A 25444-nucleotide genomic window follows, 5' to 3' on the forward strand; every position below is an offset into this window, starting at 1 on the left:
AAAAGATTCCTCCTCGAAATGAGACATTGTATCAATGTAAAAAAAATAATTGTATTTGCAGCAGTTCGCTGTGCTAGCTCATCACGACCGCAAGGAGTTCAGAGCAGTTGATTACAGCTCACCAAAATCACCTGTGAGATTAGTAAAAGGAACCAATTCCCCTGCCTCCACCCCCTGCCCATCATCATGACAGTGACCGGGTGTGAGACAGGAGGGCTGTTCTTTGCATACAGCTCATGAGCACATTTAGTTAAGATAGCCAGTGTCCCACTGACCCTGGAAGCTTTCTGGTGATTCAGCAACAATCATCTGGTAGTTTGGGGCTCATCAGAGGTGGGAGTTGGTAGGACACAGAAGAGGTGGGCTCCCTTTTTTATACTTAATGGGAATCTCACTTCCATGAACACAAAAATAGAAGACCCCAAGTACTAGAATGTACTTGGCCTTCCTGATTAACTATGCTGAATCCATATATATATATATATATATTTTTTTTTTTACTAAATGGCATGTTTTGACTCATATTGTATCTGAAACTAAAACTAGGACATTGATTCCCCCCTCTCCCCCAAAATGACTTATATCCAAGGAGTCTGTTTTCCCTGCCTTTTCCCAGTCTTATTTCGGGATACCACATAGGCAGGATATCTGCTTGGAGGTAACCATTCACTACAACTGAAGTCATTGAGAGTTGAAGATGCAACCTCTTTCTGGCAAGGTCATGGGAATGCCCACAACTCAGCCATCAGAACGGATCCCCCTTGTATTTTCATCGTAGTATGAAAATACCACGGTGTTTCCTTGGTTTGGCCAGATTCTAAACTTGGCATGGTCTTGGGTTCACTGCAGAGGTAGCTATGCCAGGAGGAAAAGGAGACTTGAGCATTCCTTGGAATTAGCTTCTATTCCTAAGCCGACAGCCAAACGTAGAGAAAATAACCTGCCCTCGGGGTCCCTGTACACAATCCTAACCAAAGCCTGCAGAGAGAGTTAGTGCTTGTAATCTTCTCAGCCCTCGTACAGTTTGCAGTCCGTGGCATAGTCTCGGTTTGACTGATGGTTTGAATGAGCTGTTCACTGCCAGTGTGCACAGAGCGAAGTTTTAGCATTCATAACACAAAATGTCATTTTTGTTGTGGGAGGTGGTGAAGAGAAAATAAACAAAAGGTCTGTATGTTCTGTACTTTACACTCTATATTTTATTCCTTAAAATAAAATCTACCTCTCATCAATCCTAGTGTTATTCTGCCAGGTTCGTTAGTGGTTTAATTTTTTCCTTGACTAGCAGCTGTTATGAACCTCTGTCCTCTCTGTGCATAATAAACAGCTATTTTTTAAAAACATGAAGCCATATCCTTCCCTCAGTAAAGTTGTCTTAGACTTATACTTTAAAGCCACCTTTGCCAGTGGTCACTGTCACTGACTCTTCAGATACAGAGTTAGAACTGATGCTTCTATGTGGAATTTACATGATTACTAGGAATGAGCTGGGGTTCAGTCTCACAAAGTTTCATCTAATGTCTTCAAAGATTTATCTCTTCGTGCATGGAAAGCTTAGCAGTGTCTCTGGTAGCCTGGAGGAGGAGGACTCAGTGGTCTTTTTTGGGAGGCGTAATAGCCTGAGACCCAAAGGTGGTCAGAACTCAACCCAGCAACACAGCTACTGTGCTTAGCCCAGCTGAGCCTGGAGCAAAAGACACCCCATGTTAAAAGCAGGACTGGAGTTGGTGTGCACTGGGGTCACGAGACCCATATCCAACTTAGTAAAGTGTAGAGTCTTTCAGTATTTTTGTGCTGAAGGCCTCCAGCAGGTGCTGCCAGTGGCTTGCTTAATTCATTCCCTAATCTAATCCCCCCATATCTAGTCGTCACCATGCCCTATTCATTGTTGTTTTTTCTTCTTGTTGCTTTTCCTGTTGATTTCTTCCCTCTAGTTCACACTGTTCCCACCCTGATCTTGGCCTTCTTAACCCTTCTGCCCTCAGCTCTCCATCCCCTGTGCCCCACTGCCATCTCCCTCCTGCAGGTTCTGCTAGTCTTGGCTTCAAGTGCACACATCTCTTCTCTCTGCATGCATACATCCCAGCTGGTGGCACGTCCAAAGAGTCTTTTATTATAAGATCATCTGTACTTTTTCCTACCCTGCTTATCTTTGTAGATTTCTCATGGCTGCTCAAAAATGCTCTATCTGCTGATTCTGCTCAGCTATTTCCTGCACTGTCTCCTGAACACACCATGGTCAGTCTCTACTTTGTGTCTTCACTTCAGCTGGTCCTCCTCCCTCACGGATGGTCTGTGGTTGGTGGTCTAGATCTAGTCTTACCTTTTATGCCTTCTCCAGTTCTTATCTGTCAGCTTCACTTCCTCACTGAACAGTGCCTGCATGCCCAGAGTGACCCAGGCACCATACTGATGCTGGGCACACAGGAAAAAACAAGGCATACTTCTTGGCAGTGTCTGGTCCAGCAGGGCAGAGACTTGTCAATGGCTGACACCAGTCCATTGGCCCAGGACCAGAGTGGAGGTAAGAGAAAGGAAGTGCTGAGAGTGCTCCCTGGGGAGTCAGGGGAGGCTCCACTGGGAGACGTGCAAGAGCAGGCCTGAAGGATGCTCACTTTACTCTGCTGTTTGTCAGTTTTCTCTCCTTAACAAATATAACTGTTCTGTGGACTAGGTCCCTCTAAGCACCCTCTCTCTCTCCTGTGCCCAGTCACCCTTCTTTACTTAGTGGTTTAAGAATCTAACCCTATATATGCATCATAGTATCCTTAGAGCTGGGGTCTTGGCTGAGATATGGCAAGAAGACTTTGGATGAGTGTACAATATTAGTGGTTTCCAAGGAGTCTTTCTACATTATCTGGATCCTCAGATAAGGTAGAACATGGCTGTAGTCTGAACCATGAAGAGGAATTAGAGGAGTGGAAAGGAGAAGGGATGGAGTCTCATCAGTTGAGGTAAAACCGTATCCAGAGATTTTTATCTTCTGAACTTTGGCATAACTATTTGAGTGGTTGTTGTACAAACGTTTCCTGTGCTGATGGGAGAGAAGGAGATGGCAGCACACTCACAAAAATGAGTAGATGGCACAGAAATGGCACATGTTCCATATTTAATCATGCAGTACATTGGGGCCCCATACTGTTGTAGAAAATGTGACTTGCTGGGAATTATCAGTAGGTTTGTTCTTATTACTCAACTTTCTTCTTGGGTCTCCCAAGATATGGCAAAATAAATGAAGAGTTTAATTCAAAAATCTCAATAGCTTGGAGTAACAATGTTTTCGAGCATGGCACCTTTCCTAAACTCAGTTGCCTAATCTGCTCTAGAGGATGAATCACCGGCTTTCAGAGGCGAAAACACGATAGAGGGTCTGGGGCATGCCCCTGGGTCTAGTCACTTCCAGGGGTTCATTAGTTCATTCTCACACTGCTATGAAGAAATACCTGAGACAGGGTAATTTATAAAGAACAGGCGTTTAATTGACTTACAGATCTGCATTGCTGGGGAGGCCTCAAGAAACTTAAAATCGTGGTGGAAGGCAGAGGAGAAGCAGGCACCTTCTTCACAAGGTGGCCAGACTGAATGAGTGCAAGCAGGGGAAATGCCAGACACTTATGAAACCATCAGATCTCCTGAGATTTTGCTCACTATCACAAGAACAGCATGGGAGAACCTGCCCCCTAATCCAAATACCTCCACCCAGTTCTGCCCTTGACACATGGGGATTATGGAGATTACAATTCCAGGTGAGATTTGGGTGGGGACAGAGAGCCAAACCATACCAGAGGGGCATAAGCATATGAATGAAATAGCTTTCATTTTTCTGTTCTTGGAATTGAGAACAATGAATATAAAATTATACTAAATAAGGAAAAGCAGTACTTAGAAATCTCATGCCACACTGCTCTTATCCATTGAGATGAACGTGGACAGGAAGGAAAAGGGAAATAGGGACGTATATAGAGAGGAAGAGAATGTTAGGGGAATGGTGAATCGAGAGAAATGCACAGACAGATTACAGACACATGCGCGTGCACACACACACAAGGTGAAGGGGCTATGTGCTGGAGCGTCAATCCAGGTCAGCTGTGGGACATCTGTGGGCTATTCCCTTGAATCAGGCACATACAATTTTGATGGCTTTCAGCCACTACTCCTAGCATTTTGGCTGCTCTTAAAGGGCCAGTTGCAGCAGGGAACATGGCAGTTCACCCTGGGGCAGAACAAGAGTCCAGGCTCAGGCAGGCACCTGAAGGAGGATATCACACAGTTTCCAGTTCCCAACACATAACACATACGTGTTAAACTCAATGAAGAGTCCCAATTTCAGCGTATATTCCTGCGTTTGCCTCTATCTTTTTCTCTCTCCAGCACGTCCTTGGAACAGACGCCCTGCTACTTCATAAGGATTATGGAAAAGAGAAAGAGAACAGTAGCAAAAGCCTGTGTAGTTCATGAATAGAAGTTAGCATCGTAGTGAGTAAGCAGTACTGATGATCTATGAAATGATTCTCTGCGGACTTTAAAAAGATCTTTAAAAGGAAAACATAAATCTTTCCGAAACCTCACATGACCCCTGTATGCATTGGCCTTCTTGAAGCTTTGGAGGGGAGCAGAGGTGCGGATGAAATGGAACCTTTTACAAGTTGTTTTTGTTTTTGTGTGTGGGTTTTTAAAGAGAGCATTTCCTGCCACGTAGAAGAAAATCCAGGGGGTGGCTGTCCTCCCACAGAAAGGAGAAAAACATTCATTTTTCCTTCAGGGCTCTATCCTTCAGCCTGGTTCCCTCGAATGCCACACTTGGAGGCCAGGAAGTTAATCCATTAAAAAACAAGAAGAAAGAAAGAAAAAGTATATTGGTCTCCACCCTAGTCCAGGTTAGTCAGAACTTCTGAGGGATGGAGACTGTTTAAAACACGTTTTGTTTTAAACACCTAAGATAATTTTAATAACGCATCCACGATAAAGAACTCCTGGCCTTCTTTATTTCTTTCACCCCTTGTTGTCTTCTACTTCCTGCTGTATCCCCAGAGCTTGGAGAAGCTTGTGGCATATAAAAAGTACCCAGAAATATTTATTGAATGAAGGGATGAATGAATGAATGAATGAATGAATGTATGTCATGGGGGAGCAAGGAGGACGGGCCCCTTCCATTTTTTCTAGAATGAACCTGGACATCAGCCAGGCTTTGGGATGATCACCAGCAGATCCCACACAGGCCCACAACGTCTGTGCCCTGGCCTGCCTGGGCTGTGCTGTGCCCCAGTAGATGGGGTGGACTCATGATCCACCGAGGAGACAGCTGGTGACCAGTCATTGTCACAGTTTAAAATATAGGTCTTACACAACATCCATTAATTGTGGGATGGCAAACGCCAAGTAAATTGTCACTGAGCAGACCCCGAGTAGGAACAGGGCATATTAACACTTTTTAAAATAGACATATATTTGCAGTTGGAGGTACAAAACATTTAGAATGCTGTCCCCTACTAGGAATTCCATGGCTTGGGGCTGCTCTTTTCACCCATGGATCTGGAGTTTGAGACCAGTCATGAGTACATTGACAATCTTTGCACAGTCAATAACTTTGGATTCTATACATTGGCAGTGGCGGAGGGGGCGGTGCTCAAGGTCTTCACATTCTGCCATGGTTTGCTAACCATGGTTAATTTCTGGCTGTAGTCCCTAAGAACTGGGTCTTCAAGACCAACTTCTTGGTTTTGAGTTCTGGCCCTTCCTTTCCACTCAGTATCCCAGAACTCTGGGCAAATGATTGAACCTGGGAGAGCAAAGATTAGAAGAGGTAGCACTTCTATAACATCCATCACAGGCGAGGCACTGTCTGTGCTTTGTGTGTCTGGACTTTCCATTCTCCACACACCCTCTGAAGGAGAAATTACCATTTTTTAACAAAAATGGGGAAACCGAGGCACAGGTAGTGGAGGCACATGCCCACAGTCACACAGATAGTTACTGGCAGAGCTAGGAGGGCAAAGGAGGGCAGCCTGGCCTGGAGCCTGTTCTCTCACCACTAGGCTGCACTCCTGAGAGCTGGGTTAGGGCTCAGGAGGTCAGCTCCTAGGAGACTCTCAGTACCTGGCCCTGGTGATGAAGTGGACATGGACAAGGATGACACACTTAGGGATGCGTTGTTCATGTGGATGATACTGGATAGACGCACAACTTAAGAGACACAAGCTTGAGAATCACCGCCAGAATGTTCCAACCCTGAATGGCTGATTAAAAACTGTGCGGTTGTCTTAGACTTATACTTTAAAGCTACCTTTGCCAGTGGTCACTGTCACTGACTCTTCAGATACAGAGTTAGAACTGATGCTTCCATGTGGAATTTACATGATTACTAGGAATGAGCTGGGGTTCAGTCTCTGCCACTCACTCGGTAGTGGATCCTGCCCAGTGCAGTGTGGGGCCAACCCTGCCAATGAGACTGGGCTCTCTGTCCACGGGTCCAGTGTCCAGCCACCTGCTGACTTCTATCATTCAGCCTCGCCCTGAGTGTCTTTGCCACATGGGCAAATCTGATAGACACAATAAATAAAGTAGAAGTACACTCAGAATAAATACTCTACAGCAAGACAAATATAAATAGCAAGCACAATCAAACAAGGGTGTGAATGACTTCAGTGAAGCCACTGACCTAACAACTACCATTAAGACAAAAAGAATATCTCTACTAAAAATACAAAAATTAGCCGGGCATGGTGGTGCGCGCGTGTAGTCCCAGCTACTCAGGAGGCTGAGGCAGGAGAATTGTTTGAACCCAGGAGGCGGAGGTTGCGGTGAGCCGAGATCACGCCATTGCACTCCAGCCTGGGTAACAAGAGTGAAACTCCGCCTCAAAAAAAAACACAAAAGAATAATTGAGAAATGTAGTTATCACTGGGCAAGACGTCAAATGAAAACTATGGTTTGAAAGTGAAAAATATATTTTCAGCATTTTAATTTCACACACCACATTTGCACATGACACATTAAGCTATGGGAGTCTCAAGCTCACGGTGAAGTGGACACTTTGTGCAGTGTGATTTACGCAAGGAAAAAAGAGAACGTCTTTGTGCAGTTCTGTCACTGATTTTTAAAATGATAAATTGATGGGTCTGGCACAGAGATCAATGAAGTTGATGTCACGATGTCAAATTGAGATGTGAGGTTAAGGCTAAGAGAGACAGACGTCTAGTTCTCTCATGCTTTCCCAATGAACTCTCCAGGTTTTTCTTTTTTTGGGGGGGTGTGAAGATCTGGTGAAAACTTTTAACCCAAAATGTCAGCATTTAGGTTATAAGAACGTTAATCTGTCTGACTGCAGTGAGATATATTTTCTCAGTTCTCCTCATTTGCTTCTTTTTCCCTAATACCAGGTCACTAATTTCAAAGACATTCTCTAAAAATTCAACTTCTACCCAATTGAATTTTTAGCAAAGGAATTGCTGCGGCTGAGTTTGGTGGGAAAGAACCCAACCCTTTGGTGCTTTTTTTCTTTTCTTAACACTGCATAGCTGGACATTAGGACTCTTCACCCCTGGAAGCCGTCTTCTTTCTTGCTGCCTTCTCACAGAGTTTCCTTTAATTCCCACTGTACAAAAAAAGTACAACTGGAAATGGAAGAAAACAATCGTTTCCCAGTCAGGATTCCCTGAGTCCGTAGCCAAATCGCTGACTAGGTTTGCGTTAGTAGCCTCATTAGATACATATTAAGCACCCGTTATAGATAGTACTGTGCTTAGTCATGTAAGGATTTGATTTGTGAATCCTTCGTCCATTTTTCTCCTATTTGAATGTATTTCTCATAGACATTCTAGGAGGTAGGAAATAAGGAAAGACTTGTTTTTAAAAATAATATTTCCAGTTGAAAATTCATACTCAAATATTTAATAGAAATCCTATCTTTCCCCCTGTTCCTGCTGGCCCCCAGATTTCTGTTTCCATTAAAATCCCCCACCGCCTTGCTGGCCCTTCTTTCTGTCATGCCACGTTACAAAGACTTGCCTCTCAGAAGGTTTTTCTCATAGCTGCCACCTAATTTACATCCCAGTGCCACTGGGACCAGCTCATTCTCACCTGTGACACCTTCTCAACTGGTTTCCAGCTCCTCTGGTTTGCCTCTAGTTATACCGCCTTAAACTCCTGGGAATATACATTCTTGTTTAAAACATCAACAGAGGACGTCAAACTGACTTCAAACTGTGCCTCCGCTGTCTGATCCCAGCACCTCAACCTGTGCCAAAGGTCACTTCTCACCTTTCCCATACCAGTCCGTAGCCCGGAGTTCCCTACCACTTGGCTTAAGCTCTAGGAAGTCCAACTTCAAGCATCACCCATGAAGTCACCCAGGGCATCCCTCTGTCCCTATAACCCCTATCCTGATTCTTCCTGGGGGAGTCTCTAGGCTCCTGCTACTTGCTTGCCACTTCCTCCCTTTCTCCTGGACTTGACCTTCTTGGAGACCTCTCACTTAGTCTTGTAATACCTTACACATTGCCTTGGCCCCTGCTGCAACAGCTCAGTACATATCCACAAATCAGAAGTCCTTTCCGAACAAAGCCATCTGCATATCCAACTACCTTCTTTATGCTTGCCTTATTTAAAAATCCCAGGTTTCATATCTTTGCTATGCTTTTAAGGATGCTAAAATCACTTACTACAAAAATAAGCAGATTTCATTGTACAAGATACAGGTAATAAGAGGTATTTAGAATCTAACTAAGTACACATAAAATCTTTTAAAAGATTTTTTAAAAACATAAAGAAGGGCAATTAAGAAATACAGTATCCTTCCTAAAGAAGAACAAGGGTGAGAGAACCTACATGACCAGTGGAATGAGCTAGAAACACAAAGATTGCTCCGTTTCATTAAGGTTGGCAGTGAGTATGCTATACCCGCCATGTTGCTTCCTCACCTGAACAGCGGTATAAAGGCCCTCATACCATCAGCCTGCCCTTTTTCCTCTTTCTGTCTGGGATGTGCCTGTCCATAGAACTGCTGCTTTGGGATATAGCTGTGATCATCTCTACCGAGATGGAGTGAGAGCAACTTTTATTTGCAAGGCTACCTGTAGTATTTTCAGCATTCTGCAGCCTCCTTCCCATGTCTCTGCTATGTTGTGCTTTACTGCATTTCATTTAAGGCCCAAGGCTAGATTATTATGGACTGACTTGTAATTTTCCATATTAAGTGGGAATATAAACTTTAATAAGAATTTTGATACGCTGTTATGATTTTTTTGTTTCTTCACCATTCTATTGGTTAGAATAGCATAATTGATATGAATATATGCTGTGCAGAGATGTAAGCATCTCTTTCTTTTCTTGCTCAAACTTCTAACAGCAGGATGGTTCGGTAAAGAAAACATGTCTATGGATGTGCAATGCTTTGAATAAACAGTTCCATACTCTATAAAATCAGTATTCACAAATAGTGACTTTGGATAGAGTTATTTCCAAATCCCTTTGAAATATGTTGTTTAGCCAAAAGGTTTATAGAGTAATTTAGAAACATAATTCCTGCTCGTCCCTAATAACTGCTATTCTACATTCAAGCTAATTTTCTTTCAGTCCCAATTAGAGCTGGGAATATATACTCAAGCAGAAAGACACGCAGTTATGAGGTTAGAATGTTTTGTTTTTGTTCAGATAGTGGTTTGTCATCTGATAACATCTGTGTACACCTCAAAGTCCCTCAGCTCATTCATTATGATTTGAATAACGTCTGAAGTACATATGACTCAAATGCACTCCGAAAATCCTGTGACTTACAGTAGAGGGGTGTCTGAACGGACTTGAATTTGGAACCAGGAAATGTCTCTGAAGTTACGGTTTTTCTCACTGTGAGAGGCTAGATCCTTGGTTGCCTGGAGATACCTTAGTTAGCGCCTTCAGGATCTGAAACAGACACATTATCACACATGGTCTAAAGGTTCAAACCTATACCTTTATGTCTTAGTGTTAACATGTGACATTGACCAAACAGCTGTTTCCAGCAGTCCCGTCAAGGGCCCCGTTTACTTCCTGCAAGTCTGTATTCTGTCCTTCATGTATAAGAACAATGTATATTTTAAATAAACTGATGAAAAGTTAACGAAGTTTCACTACATACGTATCATAGGTTAGCTCCAGTATTGGATAAAGACTTCTCTAAATGTTTGTATGAGAATTTCATGGTAATGAAAGTGTCGTCATGTAATATCAATCATATTGAATTTTGCTTTAAAATATTGAAGTCATTCCATAATGTTATGAAATATTAAAATCAAATATGTGAGGAGACAGAAAAGGATCTGCTTTGTAAATCATGCCAGCTAATTTCTGTTGGGGAATGTAGCTCTCAGTGGAATTATGGTGGGGAGGGGAGGTGGTTCTTCACATTTATGAAGGTCTATTTAAAATGACAGTGACACTGGTTTTCTCTGGGGAGTTTTTATGACCTCACATTCCCAGAATGATGGGGGTTTGCCTCAAGTATGTAGAATTTGCCTGCCTTCCTGACTGAGCTTCTTGGGTGCTACAAAGGGGTTAAACAGCATCCTTGACGTGCATAAAAATCCCTGGTGAATCTGTCACTGCCTTCCTATGTGAATGACCACAGAACTGCTGTTTTGGGATGTAGCTGTGATCATTTCTGTATCATGAGCCTCTGAGAAGCGTAAGTTACCCGCTTCTCATATTCCAGAGTTCAGTGTTTGTGTCTCTAAATGACATAGCCATAGGTGGGTGCGAACAAGAGAATACAAACATCTGCATGAGCGGGTCTGTCCTGCTGCTCAGCTGTGATCCACTGTTATTTCTAAAAATCATTTTGATTTTTGGACTGCTTACTTCAATGTGTAGGAGTCTTCCTTGTAGATGAATGCCTTTCACGTACAAGTCTTTCTCTTATTTATTGATTTATTTAAAAATTATTCCCTACAGAGGGAGAAACAAATGACAAAAATTCCCTTTCCTGCCACAGGGGAAACAACCTTGCAAAACAGAGAAGCCCCCAAAGTCAACTGAGTCATTGAGTACCCAGCTTCCCAGAGAGCTTGCAGAAAGCTCCTTGTGCAGCCCTGGAGCTTCCCAGCTTTTGCCTTCTTAGCCTGTTTCTTAACCAGTAGTTCTGTTTCTTAATCGGATAAAGGGCCCGATTTACGTAAAAGCTCAAAGTCTTCATCACAATGATAAAATAGAAAGTCATGTCAACTGCAATAAGTTTAAAGGCATATTGAGCTTTTCAAGGGCATCTTGTCTTTAGGAAAAAGTCTTTCATTTAGCTAAAGACACTGAATTCTTCAATCTTTTAAACAAAATGAATTTAGTGAAGAAAACAAAACTCTCCATGGCTAACGTAATTTATGCAAAATCATGCAATTAGTGATAACTGTGCTAGACCTTTTTTTTTCTTCCCCAAATGCGCCTCTAATAAAACCGTCGTGAGGAGCAGTGCCATCTAATGTAAGTAGTAAACATGGATAGTAAATTAGTAATATCTGGTGAGGCATGCAGATGGCAGGACTTCCGTTTTTCCTTTGAGGTCCTTGTGCATGTTTGCTAATCATTCTTGCAAACAAATTGCAGAGATAAATATTAACTTTCGAAAGTAACATTCAACAGGATATGAGTGTAGGAAATAGCACAATGTGAATCGTAAAAACCAGCACCTTCAGCCTCTGCATAGTGAAATGACGGTAACTTGCTGTAGCGTAAGCTTAATAAGGGCTGTATCATTTTCATGTATGTACTACTTTGGGAAATGGCCTGGGTCTTGTGGGTGATATTTTTTAATCAAGTCTACAGCCAGCGCAGTCACCGTGACGGTCCCGGCACTTGGGTATGTAAAGGTAACCCTCTAGCTAGTCTTCGTTCAGGGAAAAGCCTTCAAGTGCACAGACCCCCTACCCTGGGCTAGCCTGAGCTGTAGTCTTCTGAAATCATCGCTCGGCTTCCCAGCCAAGGCAGGGCTCCCCCAAAGTTCCTTCCCACTCTTGCCGTTTCACCTCGGGATGCTTCCGCAGAATTTCAGCGCCTAAGCAGACAAGGTCAAAGTAAACCGCTTCGCTGCTGCTTCTGGCGCAGGGGCCCAGAGGGCGTCCAGCCCCCCAAGCACAGACCAACAACAGGAGAGGGGTCCCGGTGGGACCCCTGAGTTGTAGATAAGCAAAACGCACCCATTTTCTCTCCTATTTACTCTAGAGGTACCTCTCCTCCCCCACTCCTGGCATCTGCTTATCACTGGCTCCCTCTCCCTGTGGCTTATTTTTGGGTAGTAGAATGCTGAGGTCACAGGGAGCGGCTCTTTATCCAAGCAGTGGGGACGTCAGTCTGGAGCCCAGAGCGTGAACCAGCAAGAGGCAGGCTCTCGCTCTTGACTTTGGGCTCCAGGCTCTGCCCCAGCACTGGGCAGCCCGCGGGCTCCCTCCTCCCTCCTGCGCTCGCCCGCCAGCTCGCCCTCTGCTTAGATCTGCAGCGTTGGTTGGTTTCCCACGCCTGTCCCGGCCTGACTCGGGATGCCAGGCACCCGGAAGTCCCGCGGGCGCCGACCCCAGCCCGCAGCCCCGGGAAGGTGCCAACCCCAGTGAGTGGAGGAGGCTGGCATTTCACGTGGGCATCTGCCTTCGCTACTGCTCGTGCCTCTCCTCAGCGGCCGGCGTCAGGGCCTCTCTGCTCCAACTCATCCCCCCTCCCCGCGAAGTTAATCAGCCATACTTTCCAGGGCGCTTTAGTTTGGAAAATACTTTAAGCCTCGAAACGTTCCGGGGAGACGGCCGCCCCCGGATCCCCCAGTGCTGCCTGGCTAGGGTTGTTGGGCGCTCACGAAGCTGTGGCGTTTGTCTGGAACCGACATCGCAGAGGCGCAGCCCCGCTCCTCCCTGACGTCGCCAAAGTTGCCAGACGCCCCTCGGCGACCCGGCCGCGCCAGATGCAGTTGCGTAACCTCGCCCACCGCCCACGCCCGCGCCCGCGCCGGGTCCGCTCCTGGCTGCACCGGGGTGTCCCGGCCCCGGGAGCTGCCAAGTCTCCCCACCAAGCGGGTTTGGGGCGAGTGCGTGCGCCCGAGCCGGGGTCGGCGCCAGTCCGAGCAGTGCTCCGCCAGCGGCCAAGTGCGGCGGGCGCCGGGGCGCAGGAGGAGGGCGCGCGGGGCTTCGCTTACCTTTCGCTGCTTACAGATAAGTCGAGGTCGGGGCAGTGCCTGGCTCGGGCATGTCTCGCCGCGGACTCTGGCAAGCCTGGCGCGGCACGGAGCACTCCGGGCAGGGCATCCGCGGCCGGACTCGCCGGGCTCGCGCGGAGGAAGGCTCGGCTCCGGGGACTTGGCCGGCTGCGCGCCCGCTGCCCGCCCCCTCCACCGCCGCCGGCCCGGCCCTCCTGGCCCGGCCGCCCCCCGCGCCGCAGCTCGCGTCCCTCCGGCCCCGCTCAGCGACGCGCGCGGGGAGGCAGCGGTTCGGCCGGCTCCGGGGACGCCCGCGCGCTCGCTCGCTCGCGGCGCGGCGGAGCCAGCCACAGCCACCCGGCTTCGCGCTCCTCCGATGTCCTCATTTACTGCAATTGTCTTCGGCGAGATCTCAGAGCCAGGGCCAGGAGGCGGGGGCGGAGCGGGGGAGGGGGCAGGAGGGAAGTCCTTGCCGCCACTCCAGGTCCCAGCTACTCCGCGGAGCCTGGCGGCCAGAGGCGAGGGCGCCGGAGCCGCGTGCCTGCCGCCTGTGCGCCCGGCTGGCACCGAGGCGGGCGGAGCCCCGGGCCCCGCGGGGCGGGGGTGGGGCGAGGGCGGTGCGGGGCCGGGCTGCTTGCGTGGGGTGGGGGATCCGGACGGAGTGGAGGAGCCCCCTCCCGCCGCCGCTGCCGGAGCCAGAGGAGGAGCAGGAGGAGGGGGGGGGGAGGAGGAGGAGGTGGTGGTGGAAAGAGCTGCCGCCGGCTGCTGCCTGCGCGCGGGGCTTCACCGCGGCGCGTCCTCCGGATTTCTGGGCTGCAGGCGGCGCTGCGCAGCCCCGGGAACTTGTTGAGTCTACCCTGGAGCCGCCTCCGGAGCAGCTGGCGGGCGGGGGACTCCGTGTGTTCTCTCAGGGTTGGGGGGTCGCTGGGGACCCTGCTGCATGGCTGCCTGCTCTGGCGTGGCTTTGGGAAGCCAGGAGCGACGGGTGGGGGTAGCCCAGGCGCCTGGCCCCTCACCTGCGGGTGCTGCCTTGTAGAAGTAGGGATTCGGGGATCCTTTCAGTGCCGGCTCCAACCTGGTGTCAGCCCCTCTACATGGGGACAGGAAGTCCTGTGAGTGGCCTCAGGACTGAAGTGGGAGGGCCTGCCTAGTAATGTTGCGTGTTGACATTTAGGGACACTCCAGAGCCGGCGCCACTGCCACTCCTAGCCAGGAACCCTACCCTTCTCCAGAGCACACACCACCCACCAGCAGAAGCCACAGGGCGCACAGCTGAGTTCGTTTGGGGCAGAGTAGAATTCTCTTCAGGAGGAAAAGACCTAGGTTGCATAGGGAACTATCCCCGCCCTTAACTTTCCACCCAGCAAAGAATATTGGGTGTTCTGAGCTCAGAGCTGCAGAACCAGGGTCTGCTCTGGTGCCTGGCAGGCCCTGGGACCTGAGCCAGAGACCAAGTAGCCAGCCGAGTGCAGGCTCTTGGCCCCCTGGATTTGCTCCTAGAACGTAATATAAAATGTAAGGAGGCACATTTATTAGTCTGTTTCTCAGTAAAGGACAGAGAAGTGGTGAATCCCAGGGAAGAGACAGGCTTTGGAGAGTGCATTGGGAAGACAAACGGAAAGTCCTTTCACCCACCCACCTCTCCAGACACATGAGTAGGCAGTGAGACCTCTCTTGCTGTACCTCCCTGAGTCCCTGCACCCAGCACCAGCCCTGTGCTGGTGGCCAAGCCATTGCTTTTTCACTGAACTGAACTGAGCCTAGCACTGCCTTACAGAGTGTCTGTTTTCTTGTAAATGGCTTTATACGAAATACCTTATCTGTATGTGGATGCTTTGGGCAGTGTGTCCAGACGTTCCAGAAGAAAAAAATCTAAAATGTCATCTGTTTCCCTCTTACCCCGTAGCATCCTTTGGGATACAATTTTGCCAGCCTTGGGGATCCAGATATTCCCAGAACGGGAGTCCTGAGCCTGTGGATCCAAACTTTGCCCACCTCACCCTTGTTATTGTCCTTCTTAACTCAGATCCCCCAAGCCTGATTTTCTAGCTGACCAAGGAGGCTGTTGGGAGCTGGCTGGAAAGAGATGCTTAGTTATGTGTGAGCAGCTTGGAAACTGCAGTTTCTTCTTTCGCCTGGATGGGGCCTGGGAAGGGAATAGGAGTTGGGAACGTTTAGAACCAGCTAGGAGAGGGTGCCACCCTCCAGCGTCCTCCCTTGAGGATGTATTGTTGCAACTGTGAGCTCTAGTAATTTTCTCAGTGGTCTGGGCAACTTCAGTGAATCTTACTTTATTAGTAACCCATAAAATTGAAATCCGCCTTCAGTCTTTTAAACATGTGACTGTAAATTAAGCTGCCAAGAAACAGGGACATTGGGCCGGTAGTATCAGAAGGCTGAAGTTTTCCGGGGCCGAGAGTGAAAACAGGTCAACATAAATGCATCACGGCAAGGCAGAGCTCAGCCACAGGTGGCACTGTGAGCTGGCGAGAAAGCAGCTCCAAGGACAGTGCTATCTGAGATTCGCATGATGTGTAACTCCAGAAAGAAATTGGAAAGCGGTAATTGGCAGGTTAGAAAATCCACTTACATGAAGAGTAGAGTTTAACGGAACTTTGTAGCATCATCAGGACTGCTTAGAGTTGTTCAATTGTCTAGTAGACTTAAGTTGTTTTGCTGAGTCTATTGAAATCATTGGCATCCTGTCTTTTTTTTTTTTTTTGAGGTAAGAAACTATATATGTATTGTCATAAGTCCATGTCTTCAGTATTACAAATCAAAATATTGATGAAGCTTGCCTCACCTTACCCTTGGCTCTGGAGAGATATTCCACATGGGTGAGGTGTGTGTCATCATGCTCCAGGCTTTAAAACAAGCACCATGCTGGGGCTGGCTGGGGGGAGGGAGTTTCAGCCATCTTCCTGCCCACGGATCCCTATTGCATTTTTTTAAATAGGTGGAATGGATACATATTTTTAGGGTCTAAAATGAGTCGATATGCTCAGCTTCCTCAGGGAAAAAAAAGTGAAACCTGATAGATTAATTTTAGGAATCAATTGGTGTTGGCTTTTTGTATTTTGCCTAAGATTTACATCGAAAAAGATAGACTTGCAAAAGGGGAAAATAGTTACTTTTCAAGTGGGATTTCCTAAAAGCAGAGGAATAAAAATAAAGGAAAGTTCAGGACAGCTAACTAAGCAAACTATCCAAGTCTCTCTTCTATTGCCTGCTTCTTGGAATTGTGCAGGGGTTCTACAAAGAATTGCTGGAATTCCAACCCTACGGTATAGTAAGTTTGAGATCCCAATTTCCACATTAAAAAGTCAAGAATGTACAAGTCGGAGATGTTCAAGAATGTTCATAGCAGGTTTATCTATATTTGTTCCAAACGAGAAGTAAGCCGAATACCATTCAACAGTAGATAAAGATTTCTTGGTTCTTCATATAGTAGAATACTAGACAGCAACGAAAAAGCACACTAACTACTGTTGCATGCATTAGCATGGAGGACATATACAAAGGTGTACAGAACGAAGAAAGCCAGGCACTAAGTATTTATCACATGATTCCATTCAGATGAAGTCCAAGAATGCGACAAAGTTGTCAATGGTGGAAAATATCAGAATGGGGGTTACCTTTGAGGCGCTCATTACCCAGGCCCACGGCACCTTCATTGGTGCTGGATTGTTCTGTCTCTTGCACTAGTTGCTTATGCAGTTCTACATATATAGAAATTCATGGAGAAGTTTTCTGTCTCAGTGTGACCCCCTTTGTCTGTGCGTGATCACTGTGTCATTGCAGTGTCCAGAGGCATGCTCCCCAATAATCCTCATCCCTCAGTGAACCAGCATATCTGTCAGTGCGATTAACCTGTATCCTGTCCTACCCAATCTGCAAGGTAGGAGAAGAGAGAAGTGTCTCCAAACTAGCAACTGCTAAAGAGGAACCTCCAGGTTAGCTGCACAGCAGGACTTCCTTTGGGAGGCTGCTGATGAAACACCTGCTCTCCCAACTCTCTGATGCACCTATGACAGTGTTCATACAGACATGATTTTTCCTGTCTCATATCTTTGTTACGGGAAAGGGGTCCTGATCCAGATCCCAAGAGAGGGTTCTTGGCTCTCACACAAGAAATAATTCAGGGCAAATCCACAGTACAAAGTAAAAGCAAGTTTATTAAGAGAGTAAAGTAGAGAAGAACAGTGACTCCATAGACAGAGTGGGACATTCCCAAAAGTAAGAGGAGGAACCCATCTTCCCAGGGTACAATACTCATGTGTATGGGGAGCTCTGCTACAAGGGTTTGTGATAAAGGATTCATTTTCTTCATTATTGTATTTTGCAAGAATCAATATTTATTTATTTATTTATTTTTGGAGACAGTTTCGCTTTGTTGCCCAGGCTGGAGTGTAGTGGCACGATGTCAGCTCACTGCAACCTCTGCCTCTTACATGCAAGCAGTTCTCGTGCCACAGCTTCCTGAGTAGCTGGGATTACAGGTGCCCGCAACCACGCTCGGCTGATTTTTTGTATTTTAGTAGATATGGGGTTTCACCATGTTGCCCAGGCTGGTCTTGAACTCCTGAGCACAGGCAATCCACCCATCTCGGTCTCCCAAAGTGCTAGGATTATAGGTGTGAGACACCCTGGCCCAAGATTACTATCTTTAAGGCAAAATTAGAAATGCCTTTGTTCTCAAGACATTGGGATAATAGGACACTCCCAAGCCTGGGTCTGTTTAGTAAACATCATCAATTTGTTCCCTTAACCTTAAACATCTAGAGATGAGGAATGCCTAACTTTCTGAGAATGCAGACCAGCAAATCCCAGCCTCATTTTCCAAGCCTTCACTCAAAATGGAGTTGCTGTGGTCCTAAGGTCTTAGGCATCTTCAGATTCCAAAGGGACTCTTAGATGAGCCAAACCGAAGTCTGTGATGGGCAGGTTGCACCTGACAGTTCAGAAACTGTGGTAGCAGATCAGCCAGTGCTCAACGCCTGCGAGGAAAAAGTAGCTCACACTGCCTTAGACCCGTAGGGTTGAGATCAGTCACATGGGGACACTTTAGCCTTGTCTTTCAAGAACAAGACTGACACCGTGCTGAAGGTTGCCCCAGTGGGGCCTCCTTTTCTGCCGAGAAGCCCTGCAGGAAGGCTTTCTGTATCATTCCCCTTGTTATATTCTGCTCGAGCCCTTACTCTTCTCTTTCTGGGCTTATTTCTGGCTTAGCTTTGTGTAAAGAGCCCGTGGCTCTTCCACTTTCCTGGCAGCTGAGCCGTGCGTGTTTCCTTCTGGTGGGAACCAGAGCTGTTTCTGAGGTGCTGGTCCATGCTGAAGGGACACACCACTCCTCGGGCCTTCTTTTCCTTTCGTGATAAGAAACTAGAGATGGTTTATTGTTCTGAAATACGAATTTGTTTTGGAAAACCTGAACGTCCTGAGGACTAGTTGAGATCCCTGGCTGTCTACGATGCATCGTTGTGAATCTAATTTATCCACAGGAATGGAAGGTTTTCCTTTTGAAAGAGAATGAAGTGGCTCTAGGTTTTATATTTTAATGCTTCCTGCAGTGGAGGCAGCGATGTATGGGAATGCGGAGGAGCAGCTGTGCACTCTGACTCTCCTCTCACTATCTCATTTTCAGGGCTCTCAGCAAACCCCAAGGCTTTCTCCTCCCAGCTGCAGCCTCTCCTTTCCTTTAGTTGGACTTCTGAAGAGTTGAACAGAAACCCTTTATTTTGTTGACCATTATTTGGTCAGTCTTGGGTGCTAGTATCTGTAGGGTTCTTACTATCCTGTTCTCATCACCGGGGAGCCAGCCTCTTCAGCACAGGTAGATGGCTCATGGGCTTGTCTTAATCCTTGCTGGTGAGGCCACCAGTCTCAGTGAGCCTGCTGAAGCCAGCTTCTCATAAAGTGGCTAACATGCCCAGGGCAGAGAGTAACACTTCTGATCAGAACTAGGGCAGGAGGTGGCCGGGCGTGGTGGCTTATGCTTGTAATCCCGGCACTTTGGGAAGCCAAGGCAGGCAGATTACTTGAGCTCAGGAGTTCGACACCAGCCTGGCCAACATGGTGAAACCTCATCTCTGCTAAAATTATAAAAACTAGCCAGGCATGGTAGTGCACACCTGTAATCCTAGCTACTCAGGAGGCTGAGGCAGGAGAATCACTTGAACCAGGGAGGTGAAGGTTGCAGTGAACCAAGATCACACCACTGTACTCCAGGCTGGGCGGCAGAGTGAGACTCCAACTCAAAAAAAAACAAAAACAAAAACCGAACAGAACTAGGACAGGAAAGGGTTAGAATGGATTTCACAATTGAGCTTCCTGCCCGTCAACGCTCTGTGCTGGTACTGGGACTGCTGGCTGCCCTTCCCAGGCCTTCTGCCCTGATGCACAAGGCTTGTTTTTGCCATTTCTTTTCTTTACCTTCCTTTTCTTTTTTTCTTTTCTTTTCTTTCCTTTTCTTCTTTTTCTTTTTCTTTTTTTTTTTGAGACAGAGTTTCGCTCTTGTTACCCAGGCTGGAGTGCAATGGCACTATCTCGGCTCACTGCAACCTCTGACTCCCGGGTTCAGGCAATTCTCCTGCCTCAGCCTCCTGAGTAGCTGGGATTACAGGCACACACCACCATGCCCAGCTAATTTTTTGTATTTTTAGTAGAGACGGGGTTTCACCATGTTGACCAAGATGGTCTTGATCTGTTGGCCTCATGATTCTTCTTTTTTCTTTACTTTACTTTTCTTTTTCTTTCTTTTTCTAATAGAGATGGAGTCTTGCTCTGTCACCCGGGCTGGAATGCAGTGGTACAATCTTGGCTCACTGCAACCTCCGCCTCCCAGGTTCAAGCAATTCTCCTGCCTTAGTCTCCCGAGTAGCTGGAATTACAGGTGTATACCCCACTACACCTGTGTACCACTATAGCTAATTTTTGTATTTGTAGTAGAGACGAGGTTTCACCATGTTGGTCAGGCTGGTCTTGAACTCTTGACCTCAAATAATCCACCCACCTAGGCTTTGCAAAGTGCTAGGATTACAGGTGTGAGGCACCGCATCCGGCCCACAGAAGACTTCTTCAAGCGGCTGCTGCAGGGATGCCTGGAGTCTTCTCCCAGCTGGGTGGTGTAGGAACTTCCTTGTTTGGCCTCCATCGCCGCCTTAGGTTCCACAGGCATGGAAGAGGGATGGAGTAAAGGGGAAGGTGAGGAAAATGGAAGCCTCCTTGTTCCACCTTTTTCTTCCCCCAACCCCTGACTGAATATGAGACTTTAATGAGAATGATGCTCCACTTTGGTTGTGTGCCTCCAGGGTGCCAGGTACTTGGTTCGTTGTGGGTTATGTACTTTGGTTCTTACCAGGTAACTGTGAGCTTGTTACTGGTAAACTCTCTTCACATATGTGGATCAGAGAATGTAAGTGATCTCTCCAAGGTCACACAGCTAGGAAGGGCTGGAGCCTGGATTCAAGTCCACTCCTGTTTAATGCAACCAGAGGACAGATTCTGACCAACAGTGTTAACTGCTCATGCCAGGCTCCCAGGAAGTGGATGATACGTCCAGCCAGGCTAGAGAGTGGCTTTGACCGGGCTTTCTTTTGTTGCCATTAGCTGTACCTCATTATCTCACTGTATTAGTTACACTTTGAAATAAAAACAGGCCCTGGAACAGCAATATACCCAAATCATTTTGCATTTAGATAGCACTCTAAGCCTCTCCAGTCTAATTTCAGTGATACTATCGCGTTTTCTTCTTTGGATAACAGCCCTTAACGTGATTCATCACACTGTACATATCGCATCTATACCACAGAGCCCACTTCACACCCTTCCGGTTCCAGCTATAATGGCATCGTGGTGCCAAGGCCTTCTCATTATCCTCAGCACTCCTTTGACACTGTCATTTGCTGAGATTCAGTCATAGTGGACAGGATATGTGCTTTGATTTTTTTTTTAAGATGACGAACACCCTGTGCGTATAATTCTAATCGTCTACCCTTGACATTGTATGCTGTCCGCACAATAAAGTATTTTTGCTAATTTGGTCTAAGAATTGACGACCCGACTTCAGATGTATTTACTTAGTAGCATGGCTTACGGGTGATGTGATAGCAAGCCACTGAACATTGGAAAGCAAGCATTTTGCTTTTAAATACCAAGTTCCAAATGAGAAAAGTACAGAATTAAAAAAAAAAAAATCTCTAGTTATTTATTTTTTTTTTTTGAGACGGAGTTTCACTGTTGTTACCCAGACTGGAGTGCAATGGCACGATCTCAGCTCACTGCAACCTCCGCCTTCTGGGTTCAAGCAATTCTTCTGCCTCAGCCTCCCGAGTAGCTGGGACTACAGACGCTCACCACCATGCCCAGCTGAGTTTTTATATTTTTAGTAGAGATGGGGTTTCACCTTGTTGACCAGGATGGTCTCGATCTCTTGACCTCGTGATCCACCCGCCTCGGCCTCCCAAAGTGCTGGGATCTAGTTATGTTTAATGACCTCTGAGGGCACACAAACTGTCAGTTCCATGTTTTCCATAAACAGTTTCTTTTTTGTATTCTTGAGTGTTTGGAGAAGTCAACAGTCCTCACTTTAATCACACTGCACTGGAGCGCCGCAGCTGTCCCCATGTCCAATTCACCTAATTTGTGTTTTGGCACATTCTGTAGCTGTGCCGAACTCTAAATGCGTGTGCAGCCCTCACTTCTGGGTTCTTATATGTTAGTCCATTATCCAAAGTTAAAGTAAAAGTCAAAAACTTACTTTAGGCCGGGCGCGGTGGCTCACGCCTGTAATCCCAGCACTTTGGGAGGCCGAGGCGGGTGGATCACGAGGTCAAGAGATCGAGACCATCCTGGTCAACAAGGTGAAACCCCGTCTCTATTAAAAATACAAAAAATTAGCTGGGCACGGTGGCGCGTGCCTGTAATCCCAGCTACTCAGGAGGCTGAGGGAGGAGAATTGCCTGAACCCAGGAGGCGGAGGTTGCGGTGAGCCGAGATTGCGCCATTGCACTCCAGCCTGGGTAACAAGAGTGAAACTCCGCCTCAAAAAAAAAAAAAAAAAAAAAACCAAAAACTTACTTTAATACATTTTTAATACAATTTTCATTTCCTTTTTTTTTAGATTCAAAGAAAGGCAGGGCATTTTGTTTGTAAATGTTGCTTGTTTTTTTCTATTTAAAAAAAATCCAGTGTCCATAGTTTAAAGTCAGTATGGCTAGAATGTTATACAAACGCTCATGGCTTCATCCACATCCCCGTATCTCAGCAATCATCGCTCCCTGGCATGTTCTCCTTCTTGCCTGGATGGAGGCCTCTTGGTGATCTCCTAAGCCGTCCTAGGTTGAGAGGGGAAAGGGAGGGTCTTAAGATTCCAGAACGTTCTTGTCATTTAAGCAAGAGAGGAAATCCTACAGAACTTTTCCCCATTTGTGCTCATTTATTGGCTGCTCCCATGGATTCAAGAAAAAAACTTGAAAATTTGTTTAGTTTTGTTTTGAGATGGAGTCTTACTCTGTCTCCCAGACTGGAGTGCAGTGATGTGATCTCAGTTCACTGCAACCTCCGCCTCCCAGATTCAAACAATTCTCCTGCCTCAGCCTCCTGAATAGCTGGGATTATAGGCACGTGCCGCCACGCCCGGCTAATCTTTCTACTTTTAGTGGAGACAGGATTTCGCCATGTTGGCCAGGCTGGTCTTGAACTCCTGACATCAAGCAACCCACCCGCCTTGGCCAACCAAAGCGCTGAGATCACAGGCACGAGCCACTGTGCCTGGCCGTCTTTTTAAAAAAATAAATTGAGATGGGTGTTTGGAAATTGAGTCACCCGAAAGATGAAGTAGCTTTGTCAAGAGATCTGTTACTCAGTATTAAGTTGAAAGGAAACGTAAATTCATTTTATATGTGTTTTCAGTGTTCGTCCCAGACATCTGTTTCAGAATTTGTTAAATATTGAAAGAGATCACCTAGGGTTGAGTAGGTAAGAAGTAAATGCAGGTTTCAGAGGCCGTGATAGCCGATACCCTCAATAGCAGCTCCTGGCCAGTCGGACAAGCCATCCTTGCACGTGACTTGCTGTCCTATGACCCACCCCCAGATCAGTCCCCCTCCCCATTTGACTGTGGGTGGCCTGGCTCTGTTTGATGATTAGATTAGGGCAAACCTAAGGTTACCCTTTCATTAGCAGGCCTTGGGGTATCTGAACTGGATAGTCCTAAGTTCTAATAGAAGATAATGTTTATTGATTTTTTTTTCTTATCTGAACCCAAATATGACAATGAGGAAATTCATTTTATGGTACTGATTTTTTCCTTCCCAGCAGAGTAAATATTGTCACATGGAATTGCTGATGATACTTCTGAGTCCCTTAAAATAAGACTTGTGATTCATTCACACCATGAAAATGTTAGAGAACCAGCATCTTCACCTTCAGATTCATATGTTATTGACTCTTTCCTTTTTGGTCCCTGGGTGCTAATGAACATTTTCACTTGTGGAGCTTTCTCTCCTTCCGACTCCAGTGTGGATGAAGGAGTGTAGCTTCTGGCTACCTGGTTCGTCCTGTGGGTCTGTCAGCCCTGGGATTTCCACATTCCTTCTCTGTTGTGGTGGGTGAGTTGCATGATGCATTCGATTTGATATTTGACAGAACCTCTACTGAGAAAACACGGTAAGCCGATTAAATCTGAACTAAGACACATGTTGGCAACCACCCACTCCTGGTGGCGTGAGTGGATGGAGGCAGGTCCCCACAGCGAACAGCATGTGGCTTTCTGAAGAAATGTTTCCCTTTCATACATTAGGCATGTGTAAATTTCGTCGCTGGACTTTTGCTTCTTTGATGGCAATACATATTGTGTTAGTACTTAAAGGACATTTTTAAACATTGCTGAAGTGAAATCAGCTTAAATTGCATTCGTATGACAGGGTGATGTTTGCCGTGAAATGTAAATAAGCTCCATTAAAGCAGAAATGTCTATATACCATGTAAAATGCAGCGGTCTCCCATAGACTTCCCCTCTTCTTCATTTCTTGACAAGCATGTGTAATCTCTCTGTTTGAATGCAGAATAGAGTCAGTGATTTTAAAGGAGTTGTCGTCCGTGGGTATAACGCACTTTAAGCAAATTGCTTTCATGCGGGTATGACTTACCTGCAAGTAAACCTGACCGAATAAACGCTCATTTTGATTAAGGCTGGCTTCGTATATCCACTGTTTATCATGTACTTAGAGGGATTCAGTTTGCCAAAATAGTTTAAAACGTGACTTTTTAGAACACCATCTATTACATTGTCGTCTACTGTATAGTCTTTTTTTTTTTTTTTTTGAGTTAGAGTCTCACCCTGTGGCCCAGGCTTGAGTGCAACGGTGCAATCTCAGCTCACTGCAACCTCTGCCTCCCAGGCTCAAGCGATTCTCATGCCTCGGCCTTCCGAGTAGCTGGGATTACAGGCACCTGCCACCATGCCCAGCTAACTTTTGTATCTTTAGTAGAGATGGGGTTTCGCCATGTTGACTAGGCTGGTCTCCAACTCCTGACCTCAAGTAATCTGCCCACCTCGGCCTTCCGAAGTGCTGGGATTACAGGTGTGAGCCTCCATGCTCGGCCTACCATATATTCTTAAACATACATGTAGATAAGAATACACTGTTTACTTATATGCTGTCAACGTACCAAATTGTTTGTTGTGGATTTCCTACCCATGTTCTTTGGATAAGATAGTCTTGATGTGATTAGTACTATGAGAGCAGAACATAGGCGCTGTAAGTTCTCTCAAGTCCCCCTCCACCCCCTGAATGGCATTTATTCAGTGGAATCCAGAGCTCAATAAATAAAGAACCTCGTGAACTTCCCAAAGAGCCAGACGCTGTGTTCTCTGCTTTATACATTCCTCTTTTGTTTTCATTTTTGACCATATTATGAGCTATGAAATGTTGATAGGATATGAAAACTCAAGAGCTGGTCATACAGAATAGTGCAAGAGTCCTTTCCTGCTCCAGTTTTCAAAGTTTTGCTATGTTGGAACTTAACAGTGTGTTGCTGTTCAGTACGTCTGCAGGTCTTTTCCGATTTGAATCTTTTTGAATCTTTTTATTTCTGTTTTTACCGTATTTAACACCTTGCTCCCCCTAATATAAACACACTTAGTGGCCTACTAAGTATTTTACTTCTATTGCCTTTCAGTTTCTTCTTGGCAGTGGAGGTCCTATTCCCTGTGAAGTGAAGGCAGGTTTTGGGAGAGATTTCACCCAAAACCTGCCTTCACTTCACAGGGACTAGGACCAGCCTTCCCTCATCCTC

General features: G+C 46.4%; 2 protein-coding genes across 6 annotated transcripts in view; one reads left to right on the top strand and one right to left on the bottom strand.

Annotated features, from left to right (window-relative positions):
- INSYN2A (inhibitory synaptic factor 2A) overlaps positions 1-13284 on the bottom strand; it is a 60660-nt gene extending 47376 nt beyond the window's left edge. For both annotated transcript variants that reach the window (XM_035269475.3, XM_002756710.6), the window contains exon 1: positions 13145-13284. The gene's annotated coding sequence lies outside the window, so the exon portion shown is untranslated. The remainder of the gene's footprint in view (positions 1-13144) is intronic.
- DOCK1 (dedicator of cytokinesis 1) overlaps positions 1-25444 on the top strand; it is a 543687-nt gene that overhangs the window by 269713 nt on the left and 248530 nt on the right. The gene's annotated exons all lie outside the window — the stretch shown is intronic.

The sequence above is a fragment of the Callithrix jacchus genome, chromosome 12 (genome assembly GCF_049354715.1).
Source record: "Callithrix jacchus isolate 240 chromosome 12, calJac240_pri, whole genome shotgun sequence".
NCBI lineage: Eukaryota > Metazoa > Chordata > Mammalia > Primates > Cebidae > Callithrix > Callithrix jacchus.